At 39.5% G+C, this 9,803-nt stretch overlaps 1 protein-coding gene across 1 annotated transcript in view; it reads left to right on the top strand.

Moving 5' to 3' along the window:
- Positions 1–1,827: 1,827 nt before the first annotated feature.
- rin1b (Ras and Rab interactor 1b) overlaps positions 1,828–9,803 on the top strand; it is a 35,680-nt gene continuing 27,704 nt past the window's right edge. Inside the window, exon 1 of the mRNA XM_061031884.1 lies at positions 1,828–2,046. The gene's annotated coding sequence lies outside the window, so the exon portion shown is untranslated. The remainder of the gene's footprint in view (positions 2,047–9,803) is intronic.

Genomic DNA, 9,803 nt, shown 5'->3' with positions numbered 1-9,803 from the left:
TTTTAGGCAGCAGAATGAAAATTACAAAATGACCAAAGTGTGTAAACAGCCAAACAATTCAACCTCATTTAATTTCCAAGGATGTACTCTTCTGGAAAGGCCTGCTTCATTTACATACAGGATATAGAAAGAGCTTTTCAGGACAGCCAACCAAGGTCTAATTCCATGTGGGACAGGTCTTTTAAATGATCTGATGTAAATGAAGTATTAATTCATTCATTGTACCTCAAGGCTCTGTGCATGGACCCCTCTTTTTTAGCCCCTTTTCCCCTTAAAGTCAAAGATCCACCAAGCTTCCATCGCTATGCTAATGATACACCGATCTATCTCTGCATTGAACCCTCTGAGCTCCATCCACAGAAACACCTCAAGTATCATTACTCATGAAAACAGTGCAAATGAACGTTTCACAGCCCTGAAAGAAATACTCTCATTGGTCAGTATCACACATCGTAGTAGTAAATCAAAGACGCTACTTTCTTTCAGGAGGCCGTGAGGCTACCAGATGTGGCCTTGATTGTCCTTCGATATGACACACTTCACAGGATAGAACAATTGATTCGGTCCCGAAACCTTACGTCTGACGGATCGGGCTATAACAAGTAGTTTGACCTCGGCATTAGTCGGATCAGCCGCCTTGCTTTTGTTAACAGCAGGCCGAATGAAATGTTTCATAGAAGTCATGTTTTTTAATTGTTTCTTAAATGTTGAAAAAAGAGCTTGGATAATGATATTAGATTAAAACTATGGGGCAATTTACAAACTTGCAGAATCCTTAAAATCTGCCCTAATCAAATGATAATTATTGTATATTTTTAATAGGTTTTGTAGCACTTATTATGTGTTTTTTAAGGGTTGCTTCTGAAGCTGCTGACACTCATTCTGCATCTCAGTTTCCTTGTAACTGTAAGACCAATCGAAACATTATTTTTTTAAACCACTGATTGCTAAACACATAATGGTGTAGAAGTGCACCACCTCTAAAACATTTTCCCTATCAACGCTATTGTCTTTTAAATGGAGTCATTATGTCCCAGAGTGGTTGTCCATGTGCTTTTCAATTATGTAGGGGAACTTTAAGGCGGCCTGTGGCGCCATCCAGTGGACAAAGGCGGAACCACATAACCACACCTGTTCAAGAAAAAAAAAAAAAGGATGCAGCAGTCCAGAAATAGCTCCTACACCAGAAAAAAAAAGCGCACTGTGCGTCAAAGTCCAGTTCCGGTTATGTGACGCTCTAACAGCTTTACCATGGACACGGACCACGGTGTTAGAGGACTGTGATATTTATGTGATGTTTCATTTACATTATTCACTGGAGAGATGCAATTAGGTTAAATTAGCATTTTCAGAGACTTGTCTGTTTTCTCCCACCTTAACACAGCATCCTATACGAAATGGGTTTTTTATGTAATGGGGGATTTTTGGACAAAAAGGTGAATTTTAGTGACTTTAAAGTACTTTTTGGGAAACTTATTTACACCTTTTACATTTTTTCAGTAATTACAACTTGTTGATATAAGGTTATAATGATGTTTTACTTGAGGTAGCCTTGACAATGTATTTATTATAGGTAAATAATAACGTAATTTTATCTTTTCAAGGGTTTTTTTATGCTTAATGTGATCAGAAATAAACTACTAAAGACTTCAGGTTCGGATTAAAAGCCTAATCTATTGTTTTCTAATCGACAATAAAGTGCTCTTACTGTCAAAATGCATCCCTCTCAGTGGCATAATGTGGTGTGGTTTGGTGTGTGAGTGTGTGTCAGAGTCAGGGAGGCGGACGGGGGAGGGTGGGGGGGCACCCACAGTGTCTCTGCTGTGACTGTGTATCACTTCAGATGCTCAGACAGAATTTAAAATGCGCTCCTCCGCCTTGTCACCACTGTTGTGCGCATTTTCTTGACGAGCTCGTGTTCCCACAGCATGGTGCTCGGACTCAGATGCTCAGCACTGCTTCTCTCCATCACCAACCGCTAAACTCTCACGGACACCTAATTAGAGAGCAGAGCACCTGTCCCCCCCCCCCACCTTCAGAGAAGAGGTAAGTTCATTTTTCAAACTGAATTAGTGTAAAAAAAAAAAAAAAAGTGCAACCTAGATTTCCTTTCCACCCAAGCAGAAAGACGCAGACGGAGTTTCCTGGAGAGTTTCCTCATGCCTTCTGGCTGCAAGCTGCAAGCTGCTGTTTCTGTTTTAATCTTTTTTTCTCCTCCCTTTGAAGGTTTCTTTCTCTTCTCAAGTTCAAAGCGCGTTGGCGTTTGTTGTTTAACGTCGTTTCCGGTCAGCAGGGGGAACGTCTTGGTAAACAATGCTGCCCGGTGATTCATGCATATGTGACATTCAAGCTGTGCCAATTAATCAATTAGTGATCAGGGCGAGGATGATATGGAAATGAGGCTGTCACTCAGACTTACCCCACAGCCTGGCTAAAGCACCAAAAATGTGTCATCATTTAATTAAATGCTTTGGTCTTCATGGAACAACAACAAAAATAGTTTATTTCTGATTGTTTCAGGCTGAAATGAAGAGTAGGTGTTCAGAAGAATCTAATTATTGGCAGACAGGTTAGTGCTCATGTTGTCAAGAGGACTGTGTGAGCCGACAGCTGGCATCCTTTCAAGTTTTACTGATGATGTTTCAGTGCAATGCTGCAGACTTCTCCTTTTGTTCGAAGGGAAACAAAAGCCGTAAAAGTTTTAAATCTTTGCATACAGGAGCAGGAGTTCAGTTTGTGGCTGATTTTTCACATACAAACGCTTCCTTTTTTCCCCCCACACAGCTTTTAAGTGTGCTAATTTATTCACCTGTGCTCCTGCTGCTCTCCAGCGAGCCAGAAACAAGCTTAATTAGCCACTCAGACTTTTTTATTTTTGATCCCTTGTCTCCCCTCTGAGGGCAACATTGAATGTAATCTCACACCATTGGACTGTTACATAACTTTAAAACTGAAGTGCCATCCTGGCTGCGTGGGAGTGGATGTGATGTTCCCACTTCCTTGCTGTTGTTTTGCTCGTTAATTCTGAGCGGCACATTTACTGTAAGTGGCGTTTTCTGATTTTTTTTTGGATGCAGACGAGCCCCGGAGCAGGACTGATTACCTCAAAAGTCCTCGGTGTGATTACGCAGCCGACCCACATGAATTCTGTGATTGTTTGGGTCGCACTGACATGTTGATTTTAACCAAATGTGTGTGTAGTTATGCGAGTGTGTGTGTTGAATTCTGCCTGCGCTGTGTAGGAGGAGTGTGATCGCAGTGTGCCCGAGCATGACGCTCAAAAGATGTTGGACACAGTTCAGTCCTTTTGCTTGAGCAGTCTGTCCTCAGCGCTGCACAGACAGACATGTTACAGTAACCTGACTCATGCATGGCAGGCTTCCCCCTGCACTGTGCATGAACTGTGTCATTATTATCATGCAGCAGCAACACTGAAACCAAAAAAAACAGGTTTAAAAATGTCCAATATTGCTCAAATCTGGCAGCTGCTCGCAAAAAAAATGATGCAAGAAAACCTCATGACAGTGATGAGCGCCACTTTTTCAGAAGACTATCTCTCACCAAGTAAAAACACAGATTACTGTAGTCAATAAATGCTGATTAGAGACATCAGATTTGAAGAGATGGAGGGTCCAATGGTGACCCCCACTGTCCTGAACTCTCTTTGCCCTCCAGACCTTCGACTAAAAACTATGAATATGTCCAGTTGGACACAAACTTTCAGTGATTTTCAGTATTTATTGCCAAAAAGTTTGAAACAAATCTCAGGGTCTTGTGCAGGAGTGAGGGTCAGATGGATCGTGAGCTTGACAGGAGGATTGGTGCAGTATCAGGAGTATTGGGCGTTGCACCTACTCAGCATGTTGAAGTTAGCTGAGCCTGAAGGCAAAGCTTTGATTTACCAGTCAAGGTTTGTTCCAACATTCACTTACGGTCCTGAGCTTTAACGAGATCGCAGATACAAGCGTCCGTACTGAGTTTCCTCTGGAGGGTGGACGGGCTCAGAGCTCAAAGTAGAGTTGCCAGTTGAGGTGGTTGGGCATCTGATGAGGATTCCTCCCTTTGGAGGTTTTTTGGGTGCGTCCAATTGGGTGGAGACCCCAGGTAGACCCAGAGGTCGCAGGAGGGATTGTATATCTCATCTGGCCTGGGAAAGCCTCAGAGTCCCACCAGGAGGAGTTGGATAAACGTTTCTTGGGAGAAGTCTGGGTTGACTTGGTGGCCTGCTGCAACCACGACCCGCTCCTGGATAAACTGAAGGAAATGGATTAATCAAAGTTTAAAACATGTAAAAATCTGCCTGGGTTTTTTGGTGGCTCTCTTGAAAGTGGTGAAGTTTGCAGTAAGCTTTAAGTGAGTTCCAGGATTTTACTCCTTTTACAGACAAAGCTGTTCGAGCAATTATTAGATAAAATCATATAATAAAGTTTTTTATAAACTTGAATAAATGAATACATTTCTTCATACTTTGCACTACATTTAATTTGGATCACCTTGTAAACTTGTAGAAAAATGTTCTGATAAGTCAAAGTAACTTTCTAAAAGAGGAAAACTTCACCAACCTTTTTTAAAAAAAAAAAAACTATCACTGTCTTTATATTTCTACACCTCCTCCTCCATGTTTCCACACCATCACTCAGTACACACCTCCACCCTCCGACCAACCTACAACCCAACAGAGAGACAAAATATCAAAATAACAAAACTGCAGTAGATAATCTGCTACATCACCACGACTGCACATAGTCTGACTGTAAACATACACTCAGTTCACCATACTACTGATGAAGTTAAAATGAAGTGGAGGTTACATCTGGTTGCATCTTTGAGAAGAACTTAAGACACGCTCAACTTTAAGTTAGAGTCAAAAACAATCCTGCCCTGCAAGCATCATTTTTTCCACAAGATATTTTGATCCATTTTCACCTTTATTGGATAAGACAGCTGAAAAAAGCGAGGACATGTCGGGAGGAGAGAGTGGGTGATGACATGCAGCAAAGGGCAAAAGTTGGTTAGGAACCCACGGCCGCTGTGATGAAGACTAAAGCCTCTGTTCATGGGGTACGCGACTTAACTGCTAGGCTATCCGGCGCCCCAGAATTTAGACATTTTGTAGCTTTCGGAAATTCAGACGTTTTGTAGCTTTCGGAATTCAGTTGTTTTGTAGCTTTCAGAATTTAGTTGTTTTGTAGTTTTCAGAATTTACACGTTTTGTAGCTTTCGGAATTTAGTTGTTTTGTAGTTTTCGGAATTTACACGTTTTGTAGCTTTCGGAATTTAGTTGTTTTGTAGTTTTCGGAATTTACACGTTTTGTAGCTTTCGGAATTTAGTTGTTTTGTAGTTTTCGGAATTTAGACGTTTTGTAGTTTTCGGAATTTAGTTGTTTTGTAGTTTTCGGAATTTAGATGTTTTGTAGCTTTCGGAATTTAGTTGTTTTGTAGTTTTCGGAATTTAGTTGTTTTGTAGTTTTCGGAATTTAGTTGTTTTGTAGTTTTCGGAATTTAGTTGTTTTGTAGTTTTCGGAATTTAGACGTTTTGTAGCTTTCGGAATTTAGTTGTTTTGTAGCTTTCGGAATTTAGTTGTTTTGTAGTTTTCGGAATTTAGATGTTTTGTAGCTTTCGGAATTTAGTTGTTTTGTAGCTTTCGGAATTTAGTTGTTTTGTAGCTTTCGGAATTTAGTTGTTTTGTAGCTTTCGGAATTTAGTTGTTTTGTAGCTTTCAGAATTTAGACGTTCTGTAGCTTTCAGAATTTAGACGTATTGTAGCTTTCAGAATTCAGATGTTTTGTAGCTTTCAGAATTTAGACGTTTTGTAGCTTTCACTTTCAGAATTCACATTTTAGTTTGAAAACACCTCTTACAGGTTTAATGACTAAATCAGGAAGTGAATTTGTGTTGTCAGATTTTGCATGAAACACTTGAAACTGCTTTGGGACGGGTTCTCACACAATCAGAGCCGTGTTCTTCCAAGGTTTGTTTTGGAATCTGGTGAATAAATGGTCCAGTCAGGACAATGTAACACTGAGTGTACCTACACTGATCCAAAGAAACAGTTTTACTTCCAACTTGTTTTGGCAATTTGCTGTCTTTTTATTTTTCGATTTGAAGATATAAAGCTCTTTCTGAGAAACACCTGACCGGTTTAATAAAACACGCCTGATTATGATTGCGGTCAGATTTATGTTCCTGTTCTGCTATGGGGATGGTTTAGACAGCAGAAAGAGTCAACAATCGTGCAGAAGTAGAAGAGGAAGAGGTATGAAGTGACTTCCTCCCTCCCTGGCTGCTTCAGCGAGAACACTATTATTACATTACAGTATTGCAGGCTTTTGTCCTCTTGTGGTCACTCTAACACAATGTGAAAATGGAGGATGAAAGTGATCCCTCTTTGTCACTGTCAAGGCTGCACTAAAAAGGTTCAAATACATGTATAGAAAGCCTGGAAAGTCCTGGAAAATAAAAAATAATACACTGTTGTAATCATTAAGAATGAAAGGCAAAACTCTAAATGGTAAAAGAAGAGATTTTAAATCCAGAAATTATAAAGATTTCTTTGAGTTAGTCTTCTTTCTAAGTATCTGATGGATAGAAATTACATCCTTGACCTGGAAGATATTGAACATTGTCTCAGAAATCAGCTGAATGTGTGATTAATTTAAAGTCTTGAGCACTTTCTGTTTCTCCATATTTACTGAAATATCTCATTTAAAAATGCAAAACAAAACTTTAAAAGCACTCTGTTTTTAAGAGGCATTATTCACTCTCACTTATGGAAAACCTCTGACATTACCTAACAGTGCTTTACAAAAATAACATTTTGTATGGAGTGCTCCTCATGCCGATCCGTCATTAGTCACAGTCTGAATCACACAAACATGCAGGGGTTAAAACAGAGCGGAATATTTAACGTTTAAAAACCTTTTAAAATCTAGGAATCCTATCAAAGATTGTGATTAATTTGATTATATAAAAAAGGTTCATGAAATGTTTGCATTTTCATTTTAGCTCTTTAATTATTTTCTGAAAAATGTGAATGTTTTCAAGCAATCAAGGCTTCCAGCTCCAGCCTTGTTTTGATCAAAGTGAGAAAGCTCTGACGTAATGCCGACATTATTCTTGTTTTGTTTTTTAAGAAGTGACAGAAACAAGTGACAGCGGCTTGGGAAAAAAAGCTGGCTTTTAGTTATTTTCAAGTGAAAAATTGGAACTTGACAGTTATTCTGGCAAGTTTTTGAAGCTAAAAATTTAAATTCAAAATGTTTGCTTGGATGACCTCTTCGATTGGATGAATGTGGCGTCAGAAGCCAAGTGCTGCCTTCACAAAAAGCTCAAAACCATGGTGAGAAAAAACAAGACTAAGTGATAATTATTCATGAGACATTTATTCAAACAATCAATGAACAATCAAAAATTAATTTAATTATGATCATTACACAGCCTGTTTACCTGCTAATGAAAACCTAAAGCTGTTACATAAGACCCTGAAGGTAAACCCCTTTATTACAAAATGTGCTAAAATCACCTTAGAAGAGAAATTACTGCAAAAAAAGACACTTGAATATCAACATGGAGTAAAAAAAACATGTTCAAATAGAAAATATTTTCTTCATCTGAAAACTTGAATGTATTTCTCAGTGTCTGATTCTTGGCCACTTGGGGGCAGCAGAGACAAAAACAAATGTAAATGGCTAATGTGTTAGCTATATAGTTCATTTTAAACATACAAAAGTAACAGAGCAATGTCGTCATTCATTTTGAGTGTTGTTTAAAAAGTGTTGAATATTCGGTCTTCTTTTACCTCCATATTTGGTCTCCACCGACCCCTGAAGGTCATATTTTGCTCTTCAGCTGCTTCAAGCTGCTTACTATGTCTGCTGTATGGTACCTAGCTAGTAATGTATACTAGTTTGTTTTTAAGTTTGTTTGTTTTTGTTTTTTGGTCAAACAACTTACTAACTAAACAACTAGCTAGATAAATAACTAACTAACTAGCTAACCAACCCAGGGGCTGATAAGTGGTTGGGGAGAGCCCTACGAAGGAACCAAAATAGCTAAGCTGTGGGCTGAAAAGCGAACTAGCACGCTAAAGATGCTAAATCTCCTGTAGGGTCTAACTGCAGAGTCAGGTGAGAATTCTAATGTTATGCCTCAATAATTTTGTCATTTTAGAGATTGTAAATAAAAAAGTTTCTTCTGGAAAAATAACACTATTTGATCTATTTTACATGTGATTTAAAGAATGTATTGAATGAGAAGGATTAAATGTTGTTACCAGAGACATGTTAGTTTCACTCCATTGCACTTTGCGTATCTCATATTGAGTGTCATGTGCCTCACTGCCACTAGGTGTCGCCAAATTTGGGATGGGTGTCAACACATCACTGCCTTAGCGCAGGTATCAGACCAGTATAATTTGATTCATAGAGTACTATACTAATAACTAAATATGAACTAAAGATGGGGCTCTGGGATGCCTCAATATTTTTACACTATCACAATGATATATGATCTTAATTCAGTTTTATTTTCTTCTTTTTATTGTTTTTTCTTTGGGTGTCCCTCCAAATTACACACATAAAAACATACTCACAGTTCTGCCAATGTTTTTATGCATTTGTTATTGTATTTAAGAGACAAGTGCTTCAGTAGTTCAGTAGAAAAATCAAATGGAAAAAAATGAATCATGAGACAGTTTCTACATCATGATGAAAGTCTATACCTTGTTTGAGTTTCTTTTTCACACACTTGAACACGTATACTGTACACACGGACACAAACGATAATAAAAACACACACACCTCTGGTCTGACAGAACTATTTGTGATAATGCCCCTCATGAATCACCGCTCCAGTTAACCGTCTTGCTTCTAAAATTATGAATATTCACAGTTATGCTAACAGTCGTTCTTCTCTCCTACAGCCTCAGTGTTACTTCTGACTCATGCTAATGCCTTTGTACAACTTCGTCACACACAAACACATTCCCAGTAACACACAGCTCTCACTTCCTAGTCACTGGCCCTGAGTGCCATCGCTACGGCGCTTTTTTTGCAGCAGGCATCAGAATGGACACCTGTCATCAGTCAGCAGGCCCCCGTGCCTACTGTTGCCCCCTGCGGATACTTATAGCCCACCGCAATTATGTTGTTCCATTAGTCATCCCACGCATGCATTGATGGGCTGCCTGCTATACTTAGCCCCCGTCATGGTCACTGTTGGACAAATGAAAGATTTTACAGACTGATGCGTCAAACATGATGAACAGATAAAGATAAATAGATACACCGTTGTTGTGTAGACTCTTTATTTGATCAAGTTTGTGAGGGATCAACCACAGGTCAGTAATGTATGGTCAACACGCTTCAGCCTATGTCTGTTGTATTACACTACCTACCTACTACCTTCATTAGCTGAACACTTTTAACTATATATGACCTCCATCTCTCCTCGTTCTCCTCAGCAGCATTTGACACCATCGATCACGGCATCCTCCTCAACCGCCTTCACTCTGTCATCGGTCTTTCTGACTCAGCCCTAGACTGGTTCTGTTCATACCTCAATGGAAGAACCGAACACGTCTCCCTTGGAGACAAAAAATCCCGGACTCACCTTGTCACCTGCGGTGTCCCTCAAGGATCAGTCCTCGGCCCCACCCTGTTCAATATCTACATGCTACCCCTTGGCCGCGTCATCAGCCAACATGGAATTGAATTCCATTGTTATGCTGATGACACTCAAATATACCTAAAAACAAATCAAACCCCCTCTGCACCCCTGCCATCATCGACACTGACCACCTGCC

This window comes from Labrus mixtus, chromosome 23 (genome assembly GCF_963584025.1).
Source record: "Labrus mixtus chromosome 23, fLabMix1.1, whole genome shotgun sequence".
NCBI lineage: Eukaryota > Metazoa > Chordata > Actinopteri > Labriformes > Labridae > Labrus > Labrus mixtus.
This window is presented reverse-complemented; position numbering and strand designations above follow the sequence as displayed.